The following is an 8,021-nucleotide window of genomic DNA, read 5'->3' as shown; positions in this document are numbered from 1 at the left end:
CTCATTACTCTCAGAATCTATCTTCTCAGCTTTGTCAATATCTTCAATAGTTTGGTCTTCAAAGAATATTGCATCACGACTTCTAATAAGTTTATTGTCAACTGGATCATAAAAACGATACCCAAACTCATCTTGACCATAACCGATAAAGATGCACTGCTTAGTTTTGACATCCAGTTTCAATCTCTCATCTTTAGGAATATGCGCACAAGCTTTACACCCAAAAACTCTCAGGTGATCATAAGAAACATCTTTGTCAAACCAAACTCTGTCTGGGACATCACCATCCAAAGCAACAGCAGGAGACAAATTGATAACATAGGCAACAGTTTTAAGTGCTTCCGCCCAAAATGTATTTGGAAGTTTAGCCTCTGAAAGTAAGCATCTAACTCTCTCAACTAGAGTTCTATTCATCCTCTCTGCCAAACCGTTAAATTGAGGCGTCTTGGGCGGAGTTTTCTGATGACGAATTCCTTGTTCCTTGCAATAGTTATCAAAGGGACCACAATATTCACCACCATTGTCAGTGCGAATACATTTTAATTTTTTCCCCGTCTGTCTCTCAGCTAAGGCCTGAAATTCCTTAAACACGCCAAGTGCTTGATCTTTAGATTTCAAAGGATACTCCCAGAGCTTACGAGAATGATCATCAATGAAGGTCGCAAAGTAAAGTGCACCACCTTTTGACTTTACTTTAAAAGGACCACACAAATCAGAGTGTACTAGCTCCAATAAATCGGGCTTTCTTGAGGGAGGATGACTATGAAAGTAAACCCTTTTCTCTTAAAGCCAAAACCCACTCATGATCTATAAATAGGACAACCTTGAAAAATTATTCTATGCTCATTGATACAAGTCTTGAAAGACTTAAGCACATAAGAGTGGTTTAGAGAGAGCTTTCATCAAGAGAGAAGAGAGAAGAAAAGTATTTGTTTTGCTGCAGATTTTTATTTCGACCAGCCAACTTCAAATCACGTTTTTCGATTCGTTAACCGTTGGATCGGGCTGAAATTTTGGCTGAGTGTTCGTAACATCTTGGTCTTGGATTTGAACGATGGAGATCGGATTTGGAGGCTCGTGGCATCTGATTTTGAGCCTCGAACAGCAGCTTCGTTCTTGTGGATTATGCTCTTTCTTCAATTGATTAGTTGTTGCTCTTGTTGCTATTGTTGCTCCGTGTTTGGCCCTTGTTGTGTAGCCAATTTGGAGAACTTTTGTAACCCTCTTATTGTTATAGTGGAGTTTTTTGGATCTTTGTGATCCCGTGGTTTTTACCTTCGATTTGAAGGGTTTTCCACGTTAAAATTTGGTGTTCTTTATCTTCTTTATTTATAGATCATGAGTGGTGCTTTCTCTTAAAGCCAAAACCCACTCAAAATAGGAATAAACCGAATCCAATTCCAAATAGGATTGGAAACCAAAAGAGAATAGGATTAGGCCATTGGGCCTTTGGCTGGACAACATGGGCATGTGCCCAACACCTTACTCTTCGAACTACTAAGAGTTCTGTCCCATCATCTATAGAGAATCTTTGGAATATCGAAACATTTATAGTCAGACGAATCGGAGGAACAGTATTACTGCCAGATACTTTTTGGAAGCTGGCTAGGTTGAGACATGTATTCATTTGTGATAAAGCAGTGTTCAAACTTCAAGGTGCAAAAGAAATCCTTTATGGTAGCCACTCAAAATTGGAGAATTTGGCTGTGCTTTCAACACCATGTTTTTCTAATGCGGAAAATATGGAAAAAACAGTGAAAAAAACACCAAATCTTCGAAAGTTAAGATGTGTATTTGCCAAATCATGGGGTCCTGGAAAGAACAAAAATCGGTTTCCTGTATTGCACTCCTTATCTCGACTTGAATCACTAAAGCTGCTCTTTTCCCACACTCCACAAGTAGGAGCTTCAACGTTCAACTTCCCATCTTGTCTCAAGAAATTGACATTATGCAATTTTCCTCAGCCACTTGCTGAAATTTCAACCATTGCCAACCTTCCCGAGCTTGAAGTACTCAAACTGCATGGAGTTGAATTTAAAAATGCTGAATGGGAAGTGAGAGATAATGAGTTCCCTCGGCTCAAGTTCTTGAAACTTGAATATATCGAACTCAAAACATGGGGAGTATCTGAAGAAAGCTTTACCCTGCCTTCAGCAATTGGTTTTGCATTCCTTGTTTCTTGATCAAGCAATCCCTTCTTATTTTGGTGAAATGGTACATTTAAAATACATTGAGGTAAAGTCATGCAATACCGACGTTAAAGACTCAGCCAGGGATATGGAAGAAACACAAGTTGATACTTATCAAAATTGTGATTTCAGAGTCTCTATCCAGTCTTAGACTAATGAAACTGCAAGTCGCCTATATAATCGCTATTTTCATACTCATTTCTGATGTATATATCTCTCAATTGACTAGCTCGTATATGGTTTTTATGTATCCAGTAAAATTTCTATTTCAAGCCCAAAGTGGTTGGTGAGTTTATGGCAAGAGGAAAGTGAAGGTTGCAGCCACACAGGAATCGTATAATGACATTAATTAGCTCTGGATTTTGGGTGCCCTTTCTTGTTTTATTTTGTTATGTGAAGCAATCCACTCCTAGCTTATTGATGATGTAATGAGAATAGTGATTAATTGTAAGGGACCTCCTCTCTTTTTTTCCCTTTTAATTGTTGTGTTGGTATGGGATGTAGCATTCTGTAGTCATATGGATTTTTTATTTTTTTTAAATATTTTTTTTTAAAGGTTGTTGATTTGTATCTCGTTTGCATTTCGCAACCTTTGTAATACAACTAATTGTGGCCTTGTGGGGATACCAGATATGGTATTGTGTTAATGTTGCCTCTAACATCAAGGAAAATAATTATCCTTTTAGACAACTTTTTCTTATTGTTTTAGTGAAGGGCCTTAGAAAAGGAAAATAAATCGTAGATTTGTATCTGTTCATTTTGAAGATTTCATCTAAATTGTTTCTCTTTATACTTTTCATTTGGAAAATCTCACCCGGAGGCTCTCATTTAAAACATAATCGAAATTTTTAAGTTTTTATAAGTTTTGCCACTTCAAATCAATTTTTGAAGTTTGAAACTCTGTGTCTGAAGTTTGGCTTGCCAAAGCTTAACTTCGGTCAATTTGAAAGCAACTATTAAGCAAACTTCAGATACTTTTGGCACATAATTTTATTTGATAGGTATTCTTCTATCACATAATATATTGATAGAATCGGAGGCGGATTCTGAATTTAAACTCTATGGATTCAACCTTAAACGTTCTTATTGAACCCATTGAACTTTTAAAGTTATGATTTTAGATCTACTACTCCATTATTTATTGTAATTTTAGTTGATTTTTATATATAAATTCATGTTCTGCGTCAAAAATCATGAATTCAATTAAACCTGGCACTATTATATTGGGTCCGCTCATCTATCATTTCATTCTCCTAGAACAATAAGCTTTTATTTAGGCACCCTAATACCATCTAATATCGCTTCGATATACTCTTCTTGTACTGATTAAACTTGTGGTCCAGTTGTGTCCGTGTCATTATTATTTGAGAAAACTATCCAGTTGGCTTTTCTGAGAAAAAATGCAACTAATATTAATCAATTAATAAAATACTTATAAAAATGCTACAAATCTTAGCACAATTATTGTATGCTTGAGAAGCGGGATACTAACCTGTTCTGTGTGCTTTCTCTTCACGTCGTCAACCAATGACCAATGTGCTTACTTTCTCAAAATAGGACGATGATGGATAACAATGTGAGTTTGAATCTTAATTTTTTGGGATGATTTGATGGATATTTGAGGTAATTTTGATTGAAATTTGAGCCAAATTTGAAGTAGGAGATGAGATGTGTATCTCTCTGTATTTCACGCGTATTATTTATATATCTCATATGTATCAAATGTGTATCCTGTGCATCCCCTGTATATCCGTGCATACTTATGTGTGAGATACATGTGCCATATAATACTCCCTCCGTTCCAATTTATGTGAACCTGTTTGACTGGGCACGGAGTTTAAGAAAAAAATAAAGACTTTTGGAATTTGTGGTCTTAAACAAGTCCAAATGGGGCCCAGAGTATTTGTATGGTTATAAAAGCTTCTCATTAAGGGTAAATTTGTAAGTTTAAGCTAAATTGTTACCAAATTTAGAAAGGGTTCATTCTTTTTGGAACGGACCCAAAAGGAAATAGGTTCACATAAACTGGAACAGAGGGAGTAACTTTTAACTCGATTTCAGTAAGAATTTTAACTCCAAATCAAGAGAAATGACTTTCAATCTTTTCTCAAATTTTACATATTGCCTCATTCTAGGTGTTTTCAACGAATTCAACCATGCCCACCGAAAAAATTATTCTTTTGCCTAGGGTTTTGAATATTGTATATCACTAGTGTTCTCTTCGTTTCAATTTATAAGGTAGTTTGACTTGGTATGCGAACTAGAAAAAAGTAAACTTTATGCTCCTAAAAGCTTAACGAATAAAAGGGTAATGGGTCGATAATATTTATACGGCTATAAAAATTTCTCATTAAAAGTAAAATGGATAAAATAAAAGATTTAAAATTAAATTATTTTTAAATATAAAAAAATATCATTCTTTTTAAAAGGTGTAATAAAAAAAATATGTCACATAAATGGAAATAGAGGGAATAACCCCCCTCCCCCCTCCCCCCTCCCCCCTTTTTTTTTGACTGTTTTCTGATAGCATGACTTAACGAGTAGTGTTTGTTTTTAATTTATTTTATGTAGTTCTCTTTGACCTTTACATTAGTCTCTTTTACTTTTAGGGATCCGCTTCTATAACCAATTATTATCGGGGTATTATTAGTTCATGTCAGAAACGAAATATATTCTCTATAAAAAAAGTGTATAAAATTTATATAATTTTTGTACGATAAAGGGGCAAATATACCCCCGTATTATGAAAAATATCCTTCGTTATATTTTGGGTCCAAATATATCCCTGTCGTAATATTATTGGTTCAAATATATCCCTCTTCTATTAAGTTTATCCAAGGTGGACAACCAATCCAACGTGGCACTGACATTTGATGAAGTGGATGACACATGGCATACCACCTCAGCGCTATATATAAAAGACTTGTTGGGTTTTAAGCATTTAATATGGCTTAAAGGAGGGTGAATGGAAAATGGAGGGAAATGAAATTTTATGTGGAATTTTAAGTTTCCCCCCTTGATGAAGGAACATTGTCTCATATTGGAAGAGGGAAAGGTTTTTGATGGGTATATAAGCAATTGCTCTTCTTCTAGCTCATAAAGAGTTGAGAAGAAGGCAAGCCTCGCGCCGTCGTCGTTATCGCTTGCTCGGCTCGTCTTCGACTTAATATTAACAGAAATGTTATTAAATAATTGGTTTAATAATAAAATATTAATATTAAAATAAATATTAATATTAAATCTAATTCAGTTATCCAATTTTCAGTTTTCTGTTTTTGTAACAGAAAATTAACTACCGTTCAATTTTTCCTCTTTATTGTTGAGTAAATAGCCATTTATGTTATGGCATTTATTCTTTGGCCGTTTTGCAGAAACAGCCATTCTGAAGAGTTGCACCTCTTCAGATTTCAGCCCAACTTTGGCTATAAATACAAGTCCATTCTCTCAGATTTTCCATACGAATTTTCTGAGTTCTTCTCCTTTCTTCTGCATATTTTAACTTCAAAGAAAGCAACGGTAAGTGTGATTTGCTACCGAACTTTGTGTTCGCTGAAACACTGGGGTTTGAAGTACCACTATACCAGTGTGTAATTTGTTCTATCCTGGGAGGAAATAATCCATAACCTTGGGTACTAGGAGGGGATTAAATTCCTAAAGGAAACACTGTGTATTTAGTGGGCTCGAATTGGTTTTTTGTTATTTCGTTTACATTTCTGTTTATGTTATTTATATTTTTCAGAATTATTTTACAAATACAGTTTACTAACAAGACTAAAATTTAAAATACAATATTTTCATCGTAACGGTAATGGTGGCAATAGTGGTGGAAGGGAAGAAAATTTTAGTGGTAGAAAAAAATAGAAGGGAAGGGTAAAAAGGGTTAGGAGCGCTGAGGTGGCAAGCCATGTGGCATCCAACTCATCAAATGCCAGCGCCACATAAGATTGGATGAACACATTGAACAAACTTAACGAAAGAGGAATATATTTGAACCAACAATATTACGACGGAGTATATTAGACTCAAAGTACAACGAACGGTATATTTAAACCTAGTCTGATAGTACGAACGGTATATTTAAGAGTGATTACACAGTGTAATTTTTTCATTAAAAGACAGGAGTACCTATAAAAGTGAAACTATTTACCCTGCTCTACCCATAAAAAAATTCTACCCATTAAATAATTACAATCTCCTACCCATTTAATAAACAAACGGGTATATCAGAATAACTGCCCCACGCTTAATGCCCTACCTATAAAAACCCAAAAGCTGCTTAAAATTTCAGAACATAAGCGCACATAATTGAGATTTCCACCGACATCCCCTAATTTGAAGATCGCTAAGTGTGATTGACAAAGTTACCCACAGAAACAAAACTATTTACCCTTGTCTACCCATTTGTTTTTCTACCCATAAACTAATTATATTTCCTACCCATAGTAGTTTTTGTGGGGAATTTTTTCTTTATTCTCCAATTCTTTTTTATTTCTATGCTTCTTTTCTTTCTTTTTTTCTTTTTCTTTTCTTTTCTCGTTTTCTTCTTATTTTTTTCTTTTTTCCTTTTCTAATTTCATTTAACTTTTTTTTATATTCTTTTTCTCTTCATAATCTAATTTCATTTACTGTCTTCACTATTTTTTTATTATTCTTTTTTTTATACTATTACTAAAGAAAAATCAAATTGTGTACCAATTAAATGTAGCTAATATAATCAAAAAAAATAATATATGATACCAGTATAGTATATAGCTATACCAACAGTGTATATAATTGTACGCAAAGAGGTAAAAGAAATTTAATTCAATTACTAAACTGAAATAATATTAGTTTTCAAAAAAAAAATTCAAAAAATTCTAAAAGGATCTAATTGTAAGAGTATACCGTTACATTATATAGCATACTATATATATATATATATATATATATATATATATATATATATATTTGCATTTCAATTTGCCCTTCACAATGGGTAAAAGCTTAAAGCAAATTAAAAGGGAAAAGGCAAGTGAATTTACGGGTAATAAGTATACTATTATAGTATATTGTATACTATTNTATAGTATGCATTTTCAATTTGCCCCTCACGTTGGGTAAAAGATTAAAGCAAATTAAAAGGAAAAATGCAAGTGAATTTGCGTGTAATAAGTGTGAGCACGTGATTTTTGCCTCGCTTGAATTGCTCCTACAGAATTCTTAAAATTAGGATTTTCCTTTTATTATTCGATTTTTAGGAATTAATTGCATAATGTTCGTGTTTATTTGTATTTTTCTATGTGCATTTTTAATTTAGCATAATTCATCTAAAAAATACAAAAATATGCATTGCATTGGCATTTAGGACTTAATTTTATATTTTTAGATTAAATAGTAATTAGGGTTTTATAAAAATACAAAAATCAAAAATCGATATGTTGCTTGGTTTTAAATTTTAGTTTTGAATTTTATTAGTTTTCTTTAAATTGGTATTTTACTAATAGTTTTGATTATTAATTCTAGCTTAATATAATTAGGTAGATTAGCTTAATATTTTAGGTTTAATTTTAGTTCTAATACTTGAAAAAATAAATAAAAGAAAAGGAATTAAAAGAAATTGGAAAATTGAAAAGAAGAGGAAATTAAGGAGGGTCTTTTGTTTCAGATTTTTGGACTTTGTCCAATCTCTAAAAAAGCCAAGCCCAAACCCCTCAAATCCATTTAAACTCTACCCAGCCCAAAACCTTCCTTGGTCCGGTCCAGCTCCCCTTACCCCCAAAACGACGTCGTTTGGTCTAAACCAATCCTAGCCGTCTAGGTTGTTTAATCCAACGGACGAGAAGCCCACATCTA

Source organism: Nicotiana attenuata, chromosome 3 (genome assembly GCF_001879085.1).
Source record: "Nicotiana attenuata strain UT chromosome 3, NIATTr2, whole genome shotgun sequence".
In the NCBI taxonomy this organism is placed as follows: Eukaryota; Viridiplantae; Streptophyta; class Magnoliopsida; order Solanales; family Solanaceae; genus Nicotiana; species Nicotiana attenuata.
This window is presented reverse-complemented; position numbering follows the sequence as displayed.